This window comes from Ursus maritimus, unplaced genomic scaffold (genome assembly GCF_017311325.1).
Source record: "Ursus maritimus isolate PB19 unplaced genomic scaffold, ASM1731132v1 scaffold_36, whole genome shotgun sequence".
NCBI classification, from domain to species: domain Eukaryota; kingdom Metazoa; phylum Chordata; class Mammalia; order Carnivora; family Ursidae; genus Ursus; species Ursus maritimus.
In genome coordinates this window covers 2,679,860-2,704,780 of record NW_024426230.1, presented here as the reverse complement: position 1 = coordinate 2,704,780, position 24,921 = coordinate 2,679,860, and the positions used below count along the sequence as shown (strand labels likewise).

Here is a 24,921-nt window from a genome sequence, read left to right as displayed (position 1 = left end):
TCCTTGGTCCCTCTGGCCCAGTGTTCTGATTTTAGCTTTGGTCATCCACCTTGTTGGGATGAATGTTCAGGCTTCATTCTTTCACTCATTAAAGACTACTGAATGCCCACTCTCTGCCAGGCCCAGATCTGGCGCTGGGGACCGAGGAAACAGTGCAGAGGACACGACAAAAGGCTGTACTTTAGACCTCACCCCGTGCTCTGCATTAGCTTGATTCTGTTCACCCTCTCCATCTGGGTCACCAGCACTTCCAGAAACTGACATATACCCTGAAACCCTCTACCTAAGGCAGTAAAACTGGTATAAGGCCCGAAGGACTAGATAGATGTGTGCATGTGGGCATATATACACACATCTGTCCATACACAGATGTCTGATTAAAGGCCATGTCTGTCTTATTTCCTTTCTTTCTGTCCTTTCTCTATTCCCCCTTTTCCCCTAGAGCCAAGAGCATATTCTGAAATGTATTTGTAATTTTTTTTCCTTTGGGGGATCATCTGTTCAGTCAAATCTCTACCTCCTAGGTGTCCATGCCTACCTCGTGGCAGGGAGGGACCCCTGTAGTCCTTGGTTATCCATAATCCCTTCTTCAGTGTAACTGATCAAATCCGGGTGACCATCCGACCTAAGTAACATCAGTGAGCTCCTGCATCCCAAGAATTTGGATCTGGTGCACAAAGGCCATTATTACTCTCTGTTGGGGACTTTTTAAGCTAGGGCTAGGGGCCAGACTTAGCCTGAGTTCAAATGGAGTGGAGAAAGTGGGTAGCAAAGAGAGGGATGAAAGGAGCATTTGCCCAGAGGCATGCAGAGGTGACACCCGAGGTGGCGCCAAAGGAACAGAGATGGCAGCCACTGCCTGGCCAGCTGGTCCTGCTCTGGATCCTTTAACAGCCCTGGCCACACTTCCAGCCCATGGGTCCTGTAGCTCTCCCTTTATCTTTCCAACAACACTCCTTTTTTTTTTTTCATTTGTTTAAATTAGTTGATTGGGTTTCTTTCCCCACAAATATTCTCTAAGACATGATATTTCACTCTTCTGGTTAATGTGATTTTCAAGTAATTTCTGCTACCTCCCAATGGCTAATCAACCTGAGAATTCAGGCTTAAACACAGGATAAAAGCCAGAGAAAATACTACTCAAGAGAATTTAGCTGATATCTGTGCAAACAAAAACCTGTGGTATGTTTGTTTCTCCCCCCACTATCCCCCTACCCCCATCAGAATTCATGCATTGAAACCCTAACTTTCAGTAGGATGGTATTAGGAGGTAGGGCCTTAGGGAGGTACTGGCTTTAAATGAGGTCATGAATATGGAGTCCCCATGATGGGACCAGTGTCCTTATAAGAAGAGAAAGAGAAATGTCTCCTCATTTGAAGACACATCTGCAAAGCAAGAAGAGAGCCCTCAGCAAGAAACTGATCAGGTTGGCACCCTCACCTTGGATCTCCAGCCTCTAGAACTGTGCAAAATGAGTGTTTGTTGTTTAAGCCAGCCAGGCTATGATCCTTCGTTACCGCAGCTGGAGCTGACTATGACCCAGGACGTCAGGTCCATACCACTTGAGAGGAGAATGCAGGCCCAGCCCAGGAAGGTCTGGAGGGACAGCAGACCAAGGTATAAGCACAAACAAGTCACAGTGGGCTAGGATTTATTGCTCACCAGAAGCTGTGCGACTTGGGAAAATTCTAAACTCCTGTGAGCTTTATACTTTCCCACTTTACAAATGGGGAGGATCAAAATCAAGTAACAGTGCCTATTTCTCATGCTCACAATCAGTAATCTATTACTTTTCTACAGGAGAATATAATCAGAGCCTCTTCCTTATTATTTTTAAATGGAAATCTTAGCAGTACACCCGAAACCAAAATGCCCATTCATTTTCCTAAAGCAGAGCTAAAACACTGGTATTATAAGTATCAAGCTCTCACTTTAGAATGGAAAATGCTTAAAACATCACCCCCCATCAGCAAACAATAAGGTTGCTGACAAGTTGCGGTTTTATATAGCTGGTGGCTTGGCCTGTCGATGACAACAAGGCTACTCCGAGATATGTACACACGGAATCCTGGAGCTCTACCAATTACATTCGGAATGTTAATCCAGACTTCTCCTGCACGACATTTTATTAAACACGATGTACTGATTTAGGGGGATGTAACAGACATTTTTAAGATGCAAGCAGCTGAAAATGTTTTTAGAAATATGTGTGTTTTGTGAGGTTTGGGTTATTCACACCAGGAGGGAAATTTCTCCTGGGAGATCGCTAACGGGGCAGACAGGGTGGGATTGTGTACGTGAAAGCACTGCCAAGTGAAAGAGCTCACCGATGCTCTCTTTACCTTGTATCTAAAGATCACCTCGGGCACAGGAAAGAAGGAAAGGCAGGCCACGCAAACAGAAGCTGAGAATATTAATGGAAGAACAAGAGCGATAGTCTCCAATATCTGATTAGTGATTTTCAATTTACAAAGAACTTCCGGGCACATTATCTCCTGATTGCCATAAAATTCCCTTAAGGCAGAAGGGAAGCTTTTCTAATCTTTATTTATGAGGAAGCCAAGCGTTAGCCACGCTAAGTGACCCGCCCAAAGTCATACACCTGGCATTAGCTGCAAAAACAGTCCTCTGACCCCCAGGCTCTTGACATCAGTTCACAAGTCACACTTGGAAGTTGACCCCTTTCTCACTGGCTGCACAGCAGCAGGGAAGGCCCAATCAACTTGGCCAGACTAGAACCTGCACCTTCATCCACCTCTAGTTGATGGCCTTTGTCTGGCACGGGGTGCCCTGCTGAACATGGTCTGGTGGCCTCAAGGTCACAAAGAGATCTCTGACCATAACTGTCCTTAGCAAAATTTCCTTGTCAACCCCCAGGCCTGGGCAAAGACCCAAAGGCGAGAACATACAATCTGTCTCCGCCTCCCTCTCCACAGTGTTCCCCTGAGGCCTAGCGCAACAAAACTGATTTCTCACTTCCATGACAACGTGTCTAACACAGGTCCGCAGAGGGGCCCTGCTCCCTGGGGTGACTCAGGGCCTCAGACTAACAGAAGCGACACCTCGATATTGCTTCCGTGATGACTACAGCAGTGCTAATTGGCTTAGAGGTAACCTACATCACTTTTGCTCGTGTTTCTTTGACCAAAACCAATCACACATCGGTGCCCGACTTCAAAGACGGCAGGAAGCGCAATTCTCTGCGTGCCTGACGGAAGAAGGGGAACACTGGTGCCCAGCACAATGACAACCACGCAATCCAGTCCTCATCTGATGCTGAGTCTCCCAATAACAGCCCCACGGGGTTCAATCCAGCCTTTACCTAACCTTCCCCATAACCAGAAGTGCCCCATCTCATAAACAGCTGATTTAATTTGAAGAGAGCTCTGTTTGTTAGAAACAAAAATTCTTAAAAATAACCAAAAATTGATCTCCCTGTAACTTTGGTTCCTCAGTATTTATTCTTTCCTCAGGGTCTAAGGATAAATCATTACATATTTAACCATGCCAGATCCCTGCCCCCCAAGAGATCTTGGGTATAAAATGGGTAACCAAGATCACAGCACCTTATAGCACTGGATATGGCATAGATAATCCCCTAACGTCACTGAAGGGGAACTCCAGAGTCTCAAAGTTGAAGGAGGTGGATCAAAGGGAGGCTGCAGAGAAGCTTTCTGGAGAAACGCACCTCATCGTGTTGTTAGCACAAGGGAGAAGCCAGCTCAGAAGATAAGACAAACACCAAGCAGGCAGAGGAAACAATGCATATTAGGTGACCAAGGGGCAAAACTGCATGATGCATTCGGGGAAATACAGAAATGAGTGAACACAGGATGTCCTCTGGGGAGGGACTTGAGATAAGGTAAGCATCCAATCATAGACGGCCCTGAGGCCTGGAAGCTATCGAAGAAGTTAAAGCCTAACATAGACATTCGCTAATTCTCACTCGAGCAGCATCGTGCTGGCAGCAGGGGGCAGAATAGAGCACAGAGACCCACCTGAGTCTGGGAACTATTGCAGCAATCCCAGGTGGGCCAATGAGGCCAGAGCTACGGCTGCGATTCCACAAAGAAGGAGGCAGATTTGAGAAAAGGTGATGAGATGGGATGAGCAGCACCTGGCAGTTAACTCCCAAAAGTGAAGCAGGATGGGACAGAGGTGTAGGGTGCCTCTCACGCTTCGGGCCTGGGCAACCACACGGCATAATCCCCTGAAATAGAGACATGCCAAGACATAGGTGGGGAAACGTTTTTGTGCCGTTCACTTTGGGGCAGGTTGAGTTTAAGTCGCACGTGTGATTTCGCGATGGTGCGCCGGGCACAGTGCTGTCTCTATAAAGAGGGGGCAAGCCAGACATCATAGACTAGGGAGGCGGCAGTCTGTAAGTAGTTACTGAAGCCATGCATGTGGCTACCATGCAAACCATCATTTTCCTACATGTGAAAGAGAATGAAAATACATTAACTCACCAATTTGATCTATCGCTTTCCAGGGGCCATATGATCCACATCTGTCCATGGTGCCTTTTTCTCAGAATGAAAGAACCTAAAAAACAAACTCACAACCAGTGCCTTGCTTGGGAAGCATGGAAGCAGACCACAGGGAAATGGAGACTCATGAGAAAGATTTCATCCAACCACACAGAGGTCTGATGAGTCATCCTGCTCCACAAGGGAGAACACCTCTGGGATAATTCAAATGCTCATTTCAGATCCAGGATTTCTTCTCTCCCGTACCTGTGCTGAACAAAATTGGCCATATACACACATATGCTTTTTGTCTCATAGGATAACTATATTCATTCTTTTTAAGCAAAGGTCTTTTGGGGGTTTTTCAATCTGGTCACATACATTGATAAGGTTACAGTTTTAGGCCAGCAATTATTGACATATATTCCAGGGACCAAACCCGGGTTAACATTTTTCGAGCTCAAGTGCTTGGAAACGACCCATCACACATTCCCAGATTATTCCTTACAGGTTGGGAACCAATCTGATTCACTTCATGTTTGGCTTTCCTAATCTCACTCTAAAGGGAAAACTTAATGTCAAGATTACAAGCTACCTTGCTGTCACTCTGTGGTGTAATAAAAAATATTTTGGGTATTTGTCCCTGGTTCTTGACACAGAGCTCCTAAACTCCTGGAATTTCCTGAGTGATAAACGAATGCCTTTTGTCATTTACAATGAGCCCTTTTCATTATACCTGAGTTCATACTAATGCAGTGACTCAGGGTCAGGGCCCGTGGAGAGTTTCAGGATGGGGACTGGTCACCAGAAAGCCCAAACACAGTGATTAGAGCATGGGAACTTTCAGCTCCAGCCCCAGCCCGCCCCAATCTCTGGAGAGCCATGGAAAGCTGGAGATTGGGTTACAACAACTCTTAAACAAAGATTCAGAGAGCTTTAGAGTCAGTGAGGACATTAATGTGCTGGGAGGTAAGCATGCCCAGAGACGGCTTGGAAGCTCAGCACCCCTCTGCCGCCCACACTTTGCCCTTCCATTTAGCTGTTCTCCAGTTGTAACCTTCGTAATAAACTGGCAAACACTAAGTATGTTCCTGAGTTCTATGAGTCATTATAGCAAATTAGCAAACCTGGGGGGCAGTCATGAGAACCCCCAAATTTGTAGTCAGCCAGGCGGAAGGGTGGGTAGTCTGGGCACCCCATGTGGAGCTGATGTCTGAGGTGGGGCAGCCTTGTGGGGCTGTGCCCTTGACCTGTGAGGTCTGTGCTAATTCTGGAGAGTGTCGAAATTGGATCGAACTGTTGAACACCCAGTTGGTGTCAGAGAACTGGAGAACTGTCATGGGAAAACCCCACACATTTGGCATCAGGAGTGATGTCAGCAAACCCACCATGCACACCCATCTGTGTGACAGAAGAAAAGCCACAAAATCTTTACTGAGCTCAACAAATACCTCACCGTAAAAAGCAAACCTTTATCACCAGCTGTCCATCATTGAGGAATCATCAGCAACTATTGGTTATGTCTTTAGAAGAGGCACTCAGTTGGAGCTAAGAATGGCTGGTCACATCCCCATAGATACAGTGACAGAAACCACTAGACACATGGAGCCTTTTCCTCGCTCTATGGTGACACAACAGGGGCTGTCCCAGTGCCTCAGGGAGCCCTTATGCTGCTCTGAACCCACTTCTAAACTGGTTTCTTACCTCTTGGCCCAGTTACATTAGATTAAGATGCTGTGCTTGAAATATCAGTTTGGCCTCGGATCCCAGCTTTGCCTAAGGTCACTGATTTCTGGCTTTCTCTTGGCTGCAAACCCTGTAGCCCCATGATCATTCCAGACTCACCTCCATACCAGACTAAGCTCCGTGAATCCCCAAGAAGCTGGGCATCTGCTTGTCTGGTAGAGGAATATGGACAGAGTTTATTTTATAAGCTACTGACAAATAAAACACTCTCGCTCATGATGACAAAGGAGGGAAAAAAACTTTGTGCCATGGGAGACATTATTAAAGATCTTGAGATGTTGAGCCTTCAGGAAAAAGAAAAGTAGAGGGAAACTGGATAGTAGTTTTCAAATATTTGGACAATGGAGAGGGAGAACTTGCATCTATGATGAATTGTTGGACAATTCAAAGATTTCTATTTAATATCACATGACCAGAAATTCTTCCTTGTGGGTTACAGCACCCTCCCCCACACCATCGTTGGAAGTATGCACATGTGAGGAAGATCTCTATGGTTAGGGATGCCATAGAAGGGGTTACAGACGGGGCACCTGGGTGGCTCAGTCGTTAAGCGTCTGCCTTCAGCTCAGGGCGTGATCCCAGCGTTATGGGATCGAGCCCCACATCAGGCTCCTCTGCTGGGAGCCTGCTTCTTCCTCTCCCACTCCCCCTGCTTGTGTTCCCTCTCTCGCTGGCTGTCTCTCTCTGTCAAATAAATTAAAAAAAAAAAAAAGGAGTTACAGACTACCTCCAAGGGGCTCGCCCACTCTGGTTCTTATGTGGACCCAGAACTCGAGGGTTACAATTCCAGTCACAGAGTACTTATTTTTAAAAGTCACATTTTTTTCGGACACTGGCTGAGAGGGAACTTTTTATTACTTTTATGTACAGAAAATTCAACAGCGCCCACTTCGCTCAGTTTGGTGGCCACTTCTTTAGCGTTTGCTTTTTCCAACTTGGTAATGTGAGCCACCGACTCTGGACCCAGGACACTGCCTCCCCAGTGGCGGTGGATCTCGTAAAAATATGGAATGCTTCACAAATCTGCATCTCATCCTTGCACAGGGGCCACACTAATCTCTGTATTGTTCCAATTTTAGTATATGTGCTGCTGAAGCAAGCCCAAAAGTCACACTTTTAAAAGTTCAAATAAATATAATCAGTTTGAAAGTCAAGTATCCAGCTGGAGTAAACAAATTTGAAAACCGTAGGAACACGTAAAATGCAAAGAAATGATGAGTATGAGAATTCTTGTAATTAACCAGGTTAAGCGCCCTAATGAAAGTCACTGTGAATGTGAAGAATAGTAATCAGTAGAATGTGGAGTTGTAAAAAGCAGTGAGACAAGATGACCCATGCTAGTTCTCCCAGAAAGAGATAATCAGTCACAGAGAGGAAATGGAATCCAGACAACCCTGACCGCACTGCTCTCTGCGGCAGAGTCTCCTTCAGGATGGGTGGGCAGGCTGCCCCTGCTTCTACACTGTGGGCAGGAAGTGGTGGGAGATTTATAAGGTCCAATCATAAAGAACCTCCCTTTCTTACTTATTAATGCCTAAAATAATTCCACCAGGGTCACCCTTGGAGGAAGAGTAAGGAGAGGAGGAGGAGGAGGAACCAAGCCCAGAAATGCCAAGACAACTTCACTGTTTTAACATGTTCAGACTTCTGCTCGCTTTGATGACAATGACACGTCAGGAGGTCAGAGGTGGGCTTATCCACTGAGCTATGCCCTAAATGGACAGACACTGGGGATGGTCTGTTTCTGAACAATTGTGGGCAAATACAGACCATAGTAAAAACAAAACTGCCACCGAAATACTGTTCCTTCCTTTGCTGTGTGTTACATCTCCTACGCCTGAAAACCTTTCCCATGATACGGACTTGCCATTCCTGGGTGGTCACTCTCCCATCTGCAGAGGCCCTCCTCCTCCGTCCTGGTTGTCCTCTCCTTTGTTAGCTTGTGCCCTTGAAACTAGAATGGCTCAAGAGGGAATAATTTAATTCCAGCGCCCTCTGCTGGCCCAGCAGGAGGGCACGACACCTTAAACTAGGTCGTAGTTGCCAAATTTCTCACTACCAGGAAGCCGTTTTATTATTTTATTAAACTCAGGGGCCACGCACCCACCCACCCACACAGACACACATTTTGAAGCTGATCTTTCAGGAAATTCCACCTGTTTAGTAATTATTAATTTGTTTACAAATTTTCATGTATCTAAGTCATGGGAACCTGCCAATCAGAACCTGTAATCAACATGTAATCACTAAGTATACGACACAAAGGTTATTTAGTTCTAATCACGTATAAACATTCACCTTTACCTAGCCTGTAAACCTTACCGCAGGTAAGTGTGCAATTTCCATGAGGCTTTTTAACATACTGCAAATAACTTAAGGACCTGGTTCCTACCTGGAGATCCAAGGGCCCCAGGCTTGGAACCACCAAGTTAGACTACCTCAGAATCTAAACAACAGGCATATTTCTGAGAAATTCTTACTTTAGTAGTGAGCACTTCTGGATAACGGCTGAATGTTTTCTGCCACTGGGATATAATTCTTCAAACTACTTCAGTCTCTTAACTGGTCATATAGTTATACGACCTTTCATAACCTTTCATAACCTGAAAGGTTAATAGAGCATCCAGAGTTGTACATATCCGAACTGAGCTTTTGGGTACCAGCTTAGGGTTAACAATGAGTAGCTGGATAGGAGTAGCAATGAAGGAGATCCATACATCTGGGAGATGCGAGGGGTATGTGACGAGGGACATCTGAAAACCAGTTCTCAGTTGGCTTCTTGCCTCAGTGCCCCAGCAATTTCAACCCCATCAAAGTATGGTTCTAAGAGTAGAAAGCTGGTATATTCACAGGAGAAAAGAGAGGCAGAGAAACATGGTAGACTCGGCACAGTGTGTGGGATGGGGCCGGAGTGGAGTAAGGCAGGAGAGTAGGGAAGTCCAGAAATAGAATAGACAAGGGGTTCTCTGAGGACTGACTGGGTTTTGTCCATTGTTTTAACCCCCATAACTGACATAATGCCTGGCACACAAGGGGCTCTCAAATATTTGTTGAATTTTTGTAGGTGTTACCAATTCTAGAAATGCTTTTAGCTAGAGGAGGGAGTTAAGATGGCGGAGGAGTAGGGGACCCCTTGTTCAGCCGGTCCCCGAGTCGAGCTGGATAGGTACCAGACCAGCCTGAACACCCACGGAATCAGCCTGAGACGCAGCAAGATGCATCTGGATCTCTACAAATGAATATCTCCAGCGCTAAGTATTGAGGTACGAAGCGGGGAGCCGTGAAACCGCGCACAGATATCGGAAGATAAACGGAAGGGGGAGGGAGCCGCCGCGTTCGGGCGCCGGGAAGCGGTAGCCACCTGCACGGGGGAGCGGGCAGACTCGCGGACCAGCACCCGCGAGAGAGCGGACTGAGACCCTGAGCCAGGAGCGCACGCCACCAGACTGAAACGGAACTCCGGTGCGCTCACTAGATTCAGACTGAGACCGGGAGCTCCGGGAGCGCGCGGGGGCGGCTGGTGGCTGGCGGTGCTAGAAACACAAAGGACAGAGACGTGCCGGCCCTGGAAGTGAGGGCTGGGACGTCGGGTGTGGGGCGCACATCCCAGGACGCCGCAGGGTTGAGCAGCACCAACAGTAATAGAGTTAAAGTGGCCAGAACATCAGTGGAGAACGGTCCGCGATCCCTCTGTTCTGAGACAGAGGCTGAGATTCGGCCGCCGCTGCTCTGACTCTCAGAAGAGGCACAGCAAACCGCCAGGGAAAGCCGCCAGAGAACAAAAGCCTGGAAATACCGGCTCAGAGAGTGCCCATCCCCATCCCCCCTCACAGGGGACACGGAGACTCTACCCAAACAGGGTTGCCTGAGTATCGGCGCGGCAGGCCCCTCCCCCAGAAGGCAGGCTGAAAAATCAAGAAGCCACATCCCTAAGATCCCTACAAAACAAGGGCGCACGGTCTGGGTCCCGCCCAATAATTTGGGCTCTGGACAACCCCGCAACCTCTCCTCATCAGAATGACAAGAAGGAGAAATCCCCCCCAGCAAAGAAAAGACAATGAGTCTGTGGCCTCTGCCACAGAACTAATGGATATGGATATAACCAAATTATCAGAAATGGAATTCAGAGTAACAATGGTCAAGATGATGTGTAGACTTGAAAAAAGTATTAACGAAAATGTTAATGAGAATATAGAATCTCTAAGGGTGGAAATGAGAGTGAATCTGGCAGAAATTAAAAATTCTATGAGCCAAATGCAGTCAAAACTAGAGGCTCTGACGGCCAGGGTGAATGAGGCAGAAGAATATATCAGCGAATTGGAGGATGGGTTAGTAGAAGAGAAAGCTAAAATAGATCTGGACTTAAAAAAAATCCACACGCAAGAATGTAGGTTACAGGAGATTACGGACTCAATGAAACGTTCCAATGTCAGAATCATCGGCATCCCCGAGGGGGTGGAGAAAAACAGAGGTCTAGAAGAGATATTTGAACAAATTGTAGCTGAAAACTTCCCTAATCTAGCAAGGGAAACAAACATTCGTGTCCAAGAGGCAGAGAGGACCCCTCCCAAGCTCAACCACGACAAACCTATGCCACGTCACGTCATAGTGCAATTTGCAAATATTAGATCCAAGGATACAGTATTGAAAGCGGCCAGGGCAAAGAAATCTCTCACGTACCAAGGCAAAGGCATCAGAATTACGTCAGACCTGTCTACACAGACCTGGAATGAGAGAAAGGGTTGGGGGAGCATATTTAAAGCTCTTTCAGAGAAAAACATGCAGCCAAGGATCCTTTATCCAGCAAGGCTGTCATTCAGAATTGATGGAGAAATAAAGACATTTCAGAATCACCAGTCACTAACCAATTTTGTAACCACGAAACCAGCCCTACAGGAGATACTAAGGGGGGTTCTATAAAAGTAAAAAGGCCCCAAGAGTGATACAAAACAGAAAGTCACAATCTATAGAAACAAAGGCTTTACAGGCAACATGGCATCATTAAAATCACATATCTCCTACACTGGGTCTCAATAAAATGGCCTAAATGCTCCCATAACGCCACAGGGTTGCAGATTGGATAAAAAGACATGATTTGCTGTCTACAAGAGACTCATTTTGAACCTAAAGATATTCAGACTGAAAGTAAAGGGATGGAATACCATCTTTCACGCCTCAGTGACCTCAAAAGAAAGCTGGGGTAGTACCTCATATCAGACAGATTATTTTACACTAAAAGACTATAGTTAGAGACACAGAAGGGCAATTCATATTATTCTTAAAGAAATGTATCCAACAAGTGGATGATACAATTATAATATCTATGCCCCCAACAGGGGAGCAGCAAGATACACAAGCCAATCCTCCTTTAACCAGAATAAAGAGTATTACATAGATAAAAATACATTAATAGTAGGGGACCCTCAACACCCATTATCAGAAATAGACAGAACACCCATGCAAAAATCGACAAAGAAACAAGGGCTTTTAATGCCATACTCGACGAGTTGACCTCCTCATAGATATATATAGAATAATACACCCCAGGAACTAAAGAATATTCATTCTATTCTAATGCCCATGGAACATTCTCAAGAACAGACCATGTTCTGGGTCACAAAACAGATCTCAACCGAGCATTAAAGACTGGAAATTATTCTGCATATTCTCAGACCACAACACTTTGAAATTGGAACTCAACCACAGGGAAAAATTTGGAAGAACCTCAAACACTTCGAGACTAACAACCATCCTGCTCAGGAATGATTCAATAAACCAGGAAATCAAAAATCAATTTAAACAATATATGGAGACCAACGAGAATGAAAACACAACGGTCCAAAACCTATGGGATACTGCAAAAGCAGTCCTATGTGACATACATAGTCATCCAAGTCTCTCCTCACTAAAAGAATAGAAAATTTAAATGCAGTTTTCTTTATATTCTCACCTCAAGAAGCTGGAACAGCAACAGAGGGACAGGCCTAATCCATGCACGAGGAAACAGGTGACCAAGATTAGAGCAGAAATCAATGAATTAGAAACCAGGAGTACAGTAGAGCAGATCAACAGAACTAGAAGCTGGTTCTTTGAGAGAATCAATAAAATTGACAGACCACTGGCAAGACTTATCCAAAAGAATAGAGAGAGGACCCAAATTAATACAATTATAAATGAAAAAGGAGAGTGGTCACAACCAACACCAATGAAATGGTAGGATTATTAGAAACTTTATCAACAGCTTCTTATGCCAATAAATTGGGCAATCTGGAAGAGATGGAGGCCTCTCCTGGAAACCTATAAACTACCAAGACTGAAACAGGAAGAAATTGATTTTTAAATACAGGCCAATTAATTATGAAGATTGAGTCGGGTATAAACAACTTCTCCAAAACAAAAACGCCAGGCCCGGATGGTTTTCCTGGGAATTCTACCAAACATTCAAAGAAGAAATAATACCTATTCTCCTAAAGCTATTTCAAAAAATAGAAACAGAAGGAAAAAGCTATTAAACTTCATTCTATGAGGCCAATATTACCTTGATCCCCAAACCAGGCAAAGACCCCATCAAAAGCGAGTAATTACAGACCAATTTCCCCTAATGAATATGGATGTCAAAATCTCAACAAGATCCTACAACAGAATCCAACAGTACATTAAAATGATTATCCATCATGACCAAGTGGGATTCATCCCTGGGATGCAAGGGTGGTTCAACATTTGCAAATCTATCACTGTCTTAGATTTTATCCAGAAAGAAAAATTCAAAAATCACATGATTCTCTCAATAGATGCGGAAAAAGCATTTGACAAAATACAGCATCCTTTCCTAATTAAAACCCTTCAGAGTGTAGGGATAGAGGGTACATTCCTCAATCTCATAAAAACCACCTATGAAAAGCCCACAGCAAATATCGTTTCCAATGGGAAAAGCTAAAGCCTTTCCTTAGGGAACACGACAAGGATGCCCACTCTCACCACTATTATTTAACATAGTACTAGAAGTCCTTGCAACAGCAATCAGACAACAAAAAGGGATAAAAGGTATCCAAATCAGCAAAGAAGTCAAACTGTCTCTCTTCGCAGATGACATGATACTCTATATGGAAAATCCAAAAGAATCCACTCCCAAACTATTAGAAGTTATAGAGCAATTCAGTAATGTGGCAGGATACAAAATCAATGCTCAGAAATCAGTTGCATTTCTATACACGAATAATGAGACTGAAGAAAGAGAAATTAGGGAATCCATCCCATTTACAATAGCACCAAAAACCATACGTTACCTTGGAATTAACTTAACCAGAGACGAAAGGACCTATATTCTAGAAACTATAAATCACTCTTGAAAGACATTGAGGAAGACACACAAAAAGATGGAAAATATTCCATGCTCATGGATCGGAAGAATTAACATAGTTAAAATGTCCACGCTACCCAGAGCAATCTACACTTTCAATGCTATCCCAATCAAAATGCCGATGACATTTTTCAAAGAACTGGAATAGTCCTTAAATTTGTATGGACCAGAAAAGGCCCCGAATCGCCAAGGAACTGTTGAAAAGGAAAAACAAAGCTGGGGGCATCACAATGTCGGGATTTCGAGCTGTACTACAAAGCTGTGATCACAAAGACAGCATGGTACTGGTACAAAAACAGACACATAGACTAATGTAAAACAGAATAGAGAAACCCAGAAATGGACCCTGGCTCTTGGGCAGCTAATCTTTGATAAAGCAGGAAAACATCCGTGGAAAAGACAGTCTTTTCAATAAATGGTGCTGTGAAAATTGGGCACCATAGCATGCAAAAGAATGAAACTTGACCACTCCTCACACCTCATACACAAAGATAAACTCCAAATGGATGTGAAAGATCTCGATGTGAGACAGGGAATCCATCAAAAACCCCTAGGGAGGGAGAACATAGGGCAGCAACCTCTACTCTATTATCGTCAGCAACGCTTTTCATGACACATCTCCCCCAAAGGGGCAAGAGAAACAAAAGATAAAATGAACTTATGGGACTTCATCAAGATAAAAGTTTCTGCACAGCCAAGGAAACAGTCAAAAACTAAGAGGCAGCCCAATGGAATGGGAGAGAGAGAATATATTTATAAACGATGCTACAGATAAAAGACTGGTATCCAAGATCTAAAGAACTTCTCAAACTCAATACACGAAACAATAAACAAATCATAAAATGGGCAGAAGCTATGAACAGACACTTTTCCAATGATGACATACAAATGGCTAACAGACACATGAAAAATGTTCAAAATCATTAGCCATCAGGGAAATTCAAATCAAAACCACAATTAAGATACCAATCTTACGCCAGTTAGAACGGCACAAAATTGGACAGCAGTAAGAAACAAATAATTGCTGGAGAGGGGATGTGGAGAAAGGGGATCCCTCCTACATTGTTGGTGGGAATGCAAGCTGGTACAGCCACTGGAAAACAGTGTGGAGGTCCCTTTAAAAGTTAAAATTGAGCTTACCCTAAGTGACCCAGCCATTGCACTACTGGGTATTTACCCCAAAGATACAGACGTAGTGAAGAGAAGGGCCATATGCACCCCAATGTTCATAGCAGCCTAAACCACAATAGCTAAATCGTGGAAGAAACCGAGATGCCCTTCAACAGATGACTGGATTAAGAAGTTGTGGTCCATATATACAAATGGAATATTACCCAGCCATCAGAAAGAACGATTTCCAACATTTGCTGCAACATGGACGGCACTGGAGGAAAGATAATGCTAAGTGAAATAAGTCAAGCAGAGAAAGACAATTATTATATGATTTTCCTCATAGTACATAGTTACAAAGGGATAAAGAAAGGGGGGGTAATCAGAAGGGGTATGAAGCATGAGAGACTATGGACTCTGAGAAACAAACTGAGGGCTTCAGAGGGGAGGGGGTGGGGGAATGGGATAGACCGGTGATGGGTAGTAAGGAGGGCACGTATTGCATGGTGCACTGGGTGTTATACGCAACTAATGAATCATCGAACTTTACATCAGAAACCAGGGATGTACTGTATGGTAACTAACATAATATAATAAAAAAAACATTAAAAAAAAAATAAATGCTTTTAGCTAGGTGCAAAGCCCCACCAGTGACTAAGATAGTAGCCAAGGATAGCTGGTTCCGTGGGAGAACTGAGCTTGCTGTTTGGTTACAAGGTTTTATACAGAAAAGGCTACATTTTTTGGAAAAACACGAATGTATCTCAAACTTGATTTTTTTTTCCATTTAAAGTATAAGATATTCTATTGTAATAGAACATACAAATTGGAAATGTGTAAACATGAACACAATCATATAACCAGCACTTGGATCAAGAAACAGATCATCTTGTTATCTTAGAAGCCCTGGTGCTGTCTCCTTCCTGTCACTACCTGACCTCCGCCCCCATCCGACGCCCCATTCCTACCATCCTGACTTCTAACACCATAAATTAGTTTTGCCTATTTTTAAAATACACACACAGTATATACTCGTGTGTGAATTCTTTGGCTCAACATTATTTTTGTGAAGGTAATTCACATTCTTATTTGCTGTTTGTTCATTCTCATTGCTGTAATTTTTATAAATATGCTACAATTTTTAATTGACTACTTAACGATAGCTTAGCTCCGGCTTTTTACTATTCGGAAGAGCGCGGACGTGCGGACTCACACGCATGTCTTCTGCGCATGCATGCACGTTCGGGTTGGGCGCGCATGCGTGGTAGACCTGCTGGCCACGGGGCATGCGTGTGACCAGCTTTTGCAGGTACTTCCAATGAGTTTCACAAAGTGGTCGTGCGGATTTTCTGTTAGCTCTTGTATAAAGCTAGATGCCAGAGGTGTTCAGAGGGGAGAAAGGACAGGGAGCGGGGAGATTATCCCTAGGCCTATGATTTGAAACCTCAGGGGACTTGACGGGAAAGAAGAAGACAAAATAATCCTAGATGGGACGGGCCCCATCACTCATCAGCTCATCATCGGAGTGACTGGAAGCCTGCTTCCCCAGGATGAGAAAGAAGGCAGAATAGTAACACAAAAGGTAGAGAAGAAGCAGAAAAGGAAAAAGATCAGAATGGATGAATGCCACGGCACTGCTAATGATTTTACCTTCATAAAAACGACATCCTAGTGTCCCAAAGCCCTGACTCTGATAGGTCAGATTAAACCGAAAACGCAGCAAAATGTACTCTAGATTTGTATATGTGTGCTTATCACAAAATTTCCTGAACTTGCTTGGGGCTTAAAGTCCATAAGGTTATTAATCCGGACAACTCCTCTTTATTAATTTTGGGATAAGAACTTTCACCCCTGCTGATATTCATCGGAATAAATTTAAAACCTTATTGTTGAGTTTCTCCATAAGATTTTTGTAGAAAGTTTTATTTGCAAGTAACTAAGCCAAAGTAGAAATGCAAGATGTTATGAGATAGGAGGATCCAATTTTCCACATAAATGTGTTTGTCCCTTTTTCAGCTGGATTTGGGGCTTCCCTCTGAAAGTCTCAGGAAGCTCATTTGAGTGACTCAGAACTAACCCAGTCTGCGAGACTTGGCTAGCAAAAGGCACAGCACTGCAAGGAGGAATGCAATGTTCTATTTACAAAAGGAATTTGATTGCTAATTATGAATCCCTGTAAGCTCTATGCATTTCATATTTATCTCTTTGCAATTCAGAAATGAATCCTATGGCAGTTCTGGTCTCTTGTCAGCTAAGGTTCTCTCTGACACTTTGCGATGACAGACAGCTCCTACCTGAGTGACCCCTACATATCTACCTTTTCTCAAATTGATTTTCAGCTCCAGGATGATTTGCTCTGCAGCGGTTGTCGTCACAGAACAGATAGGGACTGCCTATCCTTGCAGGGAGCAGTCAGGTTTACACTTGCATTCATTTCCTTGGGGCTATTTTGTGAATTAAACTTGGCACAGCCCTGTCTGTTTGCTTTTGATCTGACGTGCTGGACAAGGAGTTCAATTCATTTACTGCCTCTCCAGCAACCATGTCCAAGAGTATTATCCAGTAGGAGGTCTAAGGAAGCTGCCACTATCAGTGGCCAACAGGCACACTTGAAAATTCATGAGCAATTTGTAAATAGGCAGGCTTTCTTTCCCCTGTGCTTTAACTGCCCCACCATTGAGATGCTGGCTGAGCCCAAACGAAGAGGGGGAAATCAATCCAGGCCAAAAATTCAGTAGTGGCTGCAAGGCACCATAAGGATCTAGAAGTTTCTGATTTGCCTCCAAATAATACCCAAGGGCACAAAGAACTGGCATTGCAAAAACTTAGCTGGTCTAGGGGTGCCTGGGTGGCGCAGTCGTTAAGCGTCTGCCTTCGGCTCAGGGCGTCGTGATCTCAGCATTATGGGATCGAGCCCCACATCAGACTCCTCCGCTAGGAGCCTGCTTCTTCCTCTCCCACTCCCCCTGCTTGTGTTCCCTCTCTCACTGCCTCTCTCTCTCTCTGTCAAATAAATAAATAAATAAAATCTTTTTAAAAAAAACTTAGCTGGTCTAGCTGATACACAAATTCAATTCTTTTGCATGCTCCTAATTATGAACATTCACCTTATGAACTCTCATATGCATGAATGGGCATTTGCAAGACACCTACTACCCAGCATCCTGGAAACTTCTAGAATTGTCCCCCAAATCAAGAAGTGACACAGCTCTAGGTAAACACCATCTACAGGCAATTTAAGAAATTATGTATCAAGGGGCACCTGGGTGGCTCAGTTGGTTAGGTGTCTGCCTTCGGCTTGGGTCGTAGTGCCGGGGTCCTGAGATAGAGCCCTGCATTGGGCTCCCCGCTAAGCAAGGAATCTGCTTTTCCCTCTCCCTCTGCCACTCCCTCTGCTTGTGCTCACTCTCTCTTTCTTTCTCAATGAGTCTTTTTTTTAAAAGAATTTATTATCTATCTCACTCAAACAAATTTTCTTTCTCTTCTTTTGTAAATTTCTTCTGGGGGACTAGCCTTGCCTCTCTCCCGATTTTCCTTTGGACTTTCCAGCGTTCAGACTCAGTTAATTCTATCTAAGCAACTGTATTTGTCACATCAACACACACACACACACACACACACACACACACCCCTTACCCTAATCCCTCCTTCTGCTCTCTCCTGCAACCAGAGCCTGGTTACCTTAGGGAAACATTTTCCCACCTTTTAAAAAGCACTTTATCTTGAAAAAAAAAATCAATTACTTAAAATTCCCTTGAAACTGTAAGTAAAAGAAAACTACCCTGAAGGTATCAGTGTCATCAAATTCTATAACACTGGAAAGGGCATAGAAATCCTGTCCAGAATTTTATCTTTCCCTTCTATCCCTCAATCTTTTCTTTTGTTTGGCTGAATTACAAGTGCTACAACAATCAGAGTGCTTTCATTGCAAATGTATCTATAGCATTTCATTGTAAATGTGCAGACAAATTATGGATTAAATGCCCCTGTGGGCTACAGGGAGGCCCAATCTCTATAGACAAGATGACTTCCTGTTTTATTTTTAGAAATTGTCTCCAGCACGAGCTCACACCGCCCCTTGAGAGACAGGACTCCAGTGTCTTCGCTGTCGTGGATATTCGTTCTCTTTGGCCTCTTGTTATCCCGACTTTCCAGACTTGTCTGCCCAGAGGAAGGCCAGCGGTGCCTTCCCAGGACCGATCCTGTGGCGTATTATTTTAAAGATTCTCGATCAGTTTTGCTCTTTTTAGGTTTTCTAAAGTCTTGCATTAGTATTTTGATTGAAATAGGTGAATCCTAGAAACAATTTGGGAAAACCTGTTAATTTTACAAATTTTGTTTCTCATCCAGAGACATGCCTTTTCATTTATTAAAGTATTCTATTCCTGAGTAAATTTTTTTTATTTTCTTCATGTAAGTTCTATACAATTTTGCCATTATAAATAATTTTCTCCTTGTATTTTTCTAGTTGGTTATTGCTCTTCCGTAGGAAAGTTATTTTTAATTATATATTTAATTATCTGTTTGTGAAACTAGCCACCTCACTGAATGTTCTTCATTTTCAATAATTTCTCAGTTGTAGTATGATTTGTAGTTCAAAATTATACCATCTACAAATTAAGAAAAGAAAAATGACTTTCAAGCCTTTTAAGTTCTCAACAACTGAGAATAAAGCAAGTTTGGGAATCTATCAGTGTAACATGTTTATAAGCCAAGGATAGACTGTAAAAAAAATTCCTTTTTTTTTTTTTGACTGTAAAAAGTTTCTGCTCTGATTTTCTTTCTAGATGTCAACCCTTGATGAATCTTGCCACCACTTTTGGCCTTCATCCATCTTGAAGGAGGGCCTCAGTACTGGGCCAGCTCACACAGAATCCTACTGGGCAGTCCTGCTAGATGATTGTGTTTCCAGGTTGTACATGTTAATGACTTTAATGCCTGATTCTGACCCAATCTTATTTTAGGGGAAAAGTTAGGGCACCGATCCACTGGGAAAAGATTCAATGACACACAAAAACCTGCACTTAACTACCCTCATATTTTACCTTCTTCCATAGGGCTGTGTCCTCATCTGAACTCCAACAATTAATATCAGGAAGTGGCACAGTTTGGTTGAAATGATGAAAATATAGAATTTGTTGACATATAGCTAATTTAATCTCAGAGACCCAAAGGCTATAAAAAGAAAAGAAATTGCATAGTGAATCACAAAATGTGGTCATAGGAGGGGAGATGTACCTGTTTGCAATCATAAAACTTAGAAATCAGGTTGAAGACGTTTTCTAGCTGCTTGCCTCTACCAGTTTAGGACATGTCTTCCATTTTATTTATTTTTTTTTAAGATTTTATTTATTTATTCGACAGAGATAGAGACAGCCAGCGAGAGAGGGAACACAAGCAGGGGGAGTGGGAGAGGAAGAAGCAGGCTCATAGCAGAGGAGCCTGATGTGGGGCTCGATCCCATAACGCTGGGATCACGCCCTGAGCCGAAGGCAGACGCTTAACCGCTGTGCCACCCAGGCGCCCCATGTCTTCCATTTTAGATCTCACCCAAGCGAGGCTGACTCTTGATTATCTGTGATCATGAATGGGTAGTAAGATAGTCCATGTATTTGCCATAGAGAATCCAAAAGTTGACAGGAGCCACTGCTTTTGAAGCACATCTTGGTGTAACAGACAATATCAGGAACTAACCCGATTCTTTGTTGCTTCTTGTTCTCAACTAAATTCTGATGGCGAGCCTCCAGGTTATAATGGGAACGATATTCTCTTCCTTGACTCTGTTTCAACAAATGAACTCATGGTAGTAGAGCCGTGTAGGAACACGGTGACAGCATCCAGACAGCAGAACCTCACACATAATTTATTGGCTTCCCATTCCTTATTCATACACCCACGCACCTTCACGGAGCAGGGAGCTAGGTAGCTAAGGTTCAAAACAGCCTCATTAGCCTAATTCAAGGATGGCGAATGTGCCACAGCTCCCCTCTAGTTTAGGATTGAGGGGACTCGATAAGTATCCTCCCTCTTCCCTGCCCAAGTTCAGAACCCACTGAGTGAGAGGCAAACCCAGGAGCCAGACAGATGGAAAATAACTATTAATGATACAGCTCTGGGGAACATGGGCATGAAAGGCAAATAAACCTATTACTGTTTCCTAAATTAAACTTCCTAGGCTTTGAACCTCTCTGATTGGGGACGGTGCCTGCCCTTCAGGCTTGCCATGGAGTGGAGATATAAACCAGAACAGCATAGTTGCATAGGCAGACAGTTTCCAGAGGAGAAGCCAGAAGGAACTAAATAAAGAAGTGCCAGAAACCCTTCACATGCCCAGTTTCTTCTCTCAAACTCGTTAATCCAACAGGTCACTCCTGCCTTCCCCCCACTCGCCAGGAATGGGGCAGCACGTGGCAAGGAACCAACAGATACTCCACTGTTGTGCTTCTCAAACTTGAGAATGTGTCGGAATCCCCTGGAGGGCTGTTACAAACACAGATTACTGGGCCTGCTTCAGAGTTTCTGCTCTGGTAGGTCTTAGGCCTAAGGATCTGCATTTCTGTATTGTATTGTATTGTATTGTATTGTATTGTATTGTATTGTATTTATTTGTCAGAGAGAGAGAGAGAGCACAAGCAGGAAGGGTGGCAGGCAGAGAGAGAAGCAGACTCCCTGTTGAGCAGGGAGCGTGATGCGGGACTCAATGCCAGGACCCTGGAATCATGACCTGAGCCAAAGGCAGGCGCTTAACCGACTGAGCCACCCAGACATGCCAGGATCTGCCTTTCTAACAAGTTCCCAGGTGATGAATCACTGCTCTCATGCAGTGGCTCTCAACCTAGACAAGCATTGGAATCAAGAAGAGAAAGGAGTGTTTCCTCCTATCATTCCTCAGCTTTTTGTTTTCCTTCTTAACCCATTGAGTTTTACTCCTAATTCTAGGGTCTAGCAGAGGCGTGGCACCTGAGCCAGGGGCAGGAACTAGCAGTCTATTGGAACAGTGTAGTTCCCACTGCCTGAGGCTTCTCCCTCCATATTGAGCACTATTCTTTCATGGGACTGTTAATGCACAGTAACGATTTTTGTCCCCAGAAAGCTACATAGTGGGTCATAACAAAAATTTAAGAACTCAAAACCAGATTGGACTAGAGCATTCCTTATTCTATTTTCCATCCTAAATTAGGTCCAGCCACATTGCCCAAAAGAGCTCATGAGAGATTCTTCAGTGAAACCAAATGACAACATTAAGATACTCCAATAATTTGTTAATAATAAAAAATATTCCAAATCTGAGTATACACCTTCTCCCATCACAAATTTCCGAGGCTGAAAGTACAACTCTAAAAGGAAATCCCCTGAATATTAGAGTCTAAAATCAAATTATCTTGTGTTTGTGTTCAAAAGAAATTAAAGTCCCCAATGCCAACCGCCTTAATTTCTTATTCTTCTGAGTCCATCTAGAAGAATCCCCATATTTAGGTGAGACTCTGGTTTTTTAAGCAGCTGCGGAAGGGAGTTCTCCTCCACTGGAATAGGACATTAAAGATCCAGCTGTCCTCATATGTGCCTCACTTTTAAGAAAATCAAAGAGAACATTAATGATTATCAAAGTGCCAGACTTGAGCCCACTTATTTTAAAGATTTATTTATTTCAGAGAGACAGCAGGAGGGGTAGAGGCGGAGGGAGAGAGAATCTTAAGCAGACTCTACCCTGAGCGCAGAGCCCAACGTGGGGCTCACCCTCATGACCCTGAGATCACTACCTGAGCCGAAATCAAGAGTCCCATTCTCAACTGACTAAGCCACCCAGGCGCCCCTCGAACTCACTTATTTTAGAAAGCACATCAATCCTTAGCAGTTAGCTGGTATCTCAGGCAAAATTATATTCCCAGAATCCTCTACTTATATTGCTAAAGGCCATAGCCAAGATTCAGTGAAATCTGAGAGGGGACAAATACACAGAAATGGGGCAGAATCCTCAACTGCAGTCATGCCATGATGCTGCCCAGCCTATGTCTTTGTTGGAAGAACATGGCCTTTCTGGCACTGTTATTTCTCCATATTAGGGGCAGGGGATGGGATAGGTCGTCAGCGCGTACCGGCTCAGCACTCTGAGGGTGGAACTTGAGACCCGGCTCTATTCTCAGAAAGTCTAGAAATCTTTGGTGGTGGCAGTCCCAGGCACTGGCTCTTACTTTATGGCCCCTTCATTTTCAACCCAACGTGTTGAAAACATCTTGATTTCCACTTGCCTCCAAGCCCTGAGTTTTCGGCATCCCACTTCTGAAGAGCATGTGGGTTCCACCTGGTGACCCAGTCCCCGCTAGCTCTTGGGATGAGGCATTTTCAGTGCCATGTCCCGGGGGTGGTTGTCGCTGTTTCTCGTTCTGAAATTACTCAGACGCAAGAAGCCTGCCTCCTCCGGAAGTTTTGTCCCTTACCTCACATTACTTTGAGCTGGAAAATCACTCTCAGCAGATTCCTGAACCGAGGCTGTCGCTGCTTCCAACCTATGCCCTGGGGCCCAGTGAGGAGCAAGGCTCCGCCATGTCCTTCTCAAGACCCGTAGCTCCCCAGCTTCTGGTGGTCAGGCCTCCAAGGGCCCTTCCAGCTATGTCTTGTCCTGGGGCAGTGGCGTATGACTTGCATGCTCTCTTGCCCCAGTTCTCTTCAGAAAAAGCAAATTTTGGGGTGCCTGGGTGGCTCATCCTTTAAGCGTCTGCCTTCGGCTTAGGGCATGATCCCAGGGCCCTGGGATCGAGCCCCGCATCGGGCTCCCTGCTCTCCTGGAGCCTGCTTCTTCCTCTCCCACTCCCCCTGCTTGTGTTCCCTCTCTCGCTGGCTATCTCTCTGTCTGTCAAATGAATAAATAAAATCCTTAAAAAAAAAAAAAGTAAAGAAAATTTTATTTTAATCAGCCTGATTGAGGCATAACTCACATACAACAAAATTCACCATTTTTTTAATTCGAAGTTCGCTCTATTTTTCTGTTGAATCAGGTATTAGCTCCCAGTATAGTTTGGTTTTTTTATGCCTTCCAAACATTAGCACAGTTAATATCACCTTATCAATAACCAAATTATAAACCAATTCAGGCCCAGTGGTTATGTCCACATCTAGATTGTTCGGGTGGTCAGAAACTTTTAACTGTTTGCTTTAGCTTTTGGTTCTGGTTCTGTCTCTAAATACAAAAGAGCTGAGAGGCCTCTGCTGCCCACCCCCCCAAAACAGGTTAACAGCAAACAAACTCCAGGTTTTGGAATAATTACAAGTGAGCATCTTGGCCAAATAAACCCTGTGGCCTCCCAACTGCGGATTGAGTTGAGTTTCTCTGCAGGGCTGGCTGTGTCCCCCAGTCCCACACACATCAGTCCCATTTCATAATAGGAGCCCAGGGGGAAAAAGCTATTTGGGGACCTGCCTGGTGATTGTACAAGGACCTCAATTTCTCAGGCACCAGGAGCTCCACTTTGTCGAGGACCTGGTGGTAGGTAGCCTGAAAGCCCTGGGGGCCCCGCAGCTGACATCTCTGTGGATGGATGACCGCCCGGTGGGAGAGTGGCCGCGTGCTCACCCCTGGCTGACAAAGAAGGGCACCCCTCACCTCCTCCTGCCACTGTGCCTCGCATCCTCCTCTCCCCTAGGGAGCCCTTCCCGGCACTCAGCCTGACCTCCTGCGAACCCACCGGGGGCCAGGGCCCAGAAAAGAAAAAAAAAAAAATCACCATTTTTAAGGAGACAATTTGATGCATTGTCACAAATGTATCATCATGTAACCACCATGACCATCAAGATGTAGAACATTTCCATCATCACTCAAATCTTTCCTTTGTGTCTCTTTGAAGTCAACGCCCCCCTCTCCACCCACAGCCCCAGGATTCACTGATCTGCTGTCTGTCTTCTAGAATTTTATAGAAATGGATCATAGAGTATGTGGTCTTCTAGGTCCGGCTTTTGAAATCCATCCAGGTTGTTGCCTGTATCAATAGCAGCTTATTTTTATCCCTGAGTAATATTATGGTGTGAATGGACCAAAATTTGTCCAACTCCCAGTAGTTAATGGCTATTTGGGTAGTTTCAAGGTTGGGACCATTTTGAATATACACATATAAGTCTTTCTATGAACACATTTTTTAATTCTCTTGGATAAACACCTAGCAGTGGGATTTCTGGGCCATATTGTAAGTATATATTTAACTAAGAAACTGCCAGACTGTTTTTTAAAGAGGCTGTTCTCT

The 24,921-nt window shown here is 44.2% G+C and overlaps 1 pseudogene; it reads right to left on the bottom strand.

The window, feature by feature from the left end:
* Positions 1-7,215: 7,215 nt before the first annotated feature.
* Positions 7,216-7,315, bottom strand: LOC121100328 (annotated as a pseudogene).
* Positions 7,316-24,921: the final 17,606 nt, after the last annotated feature.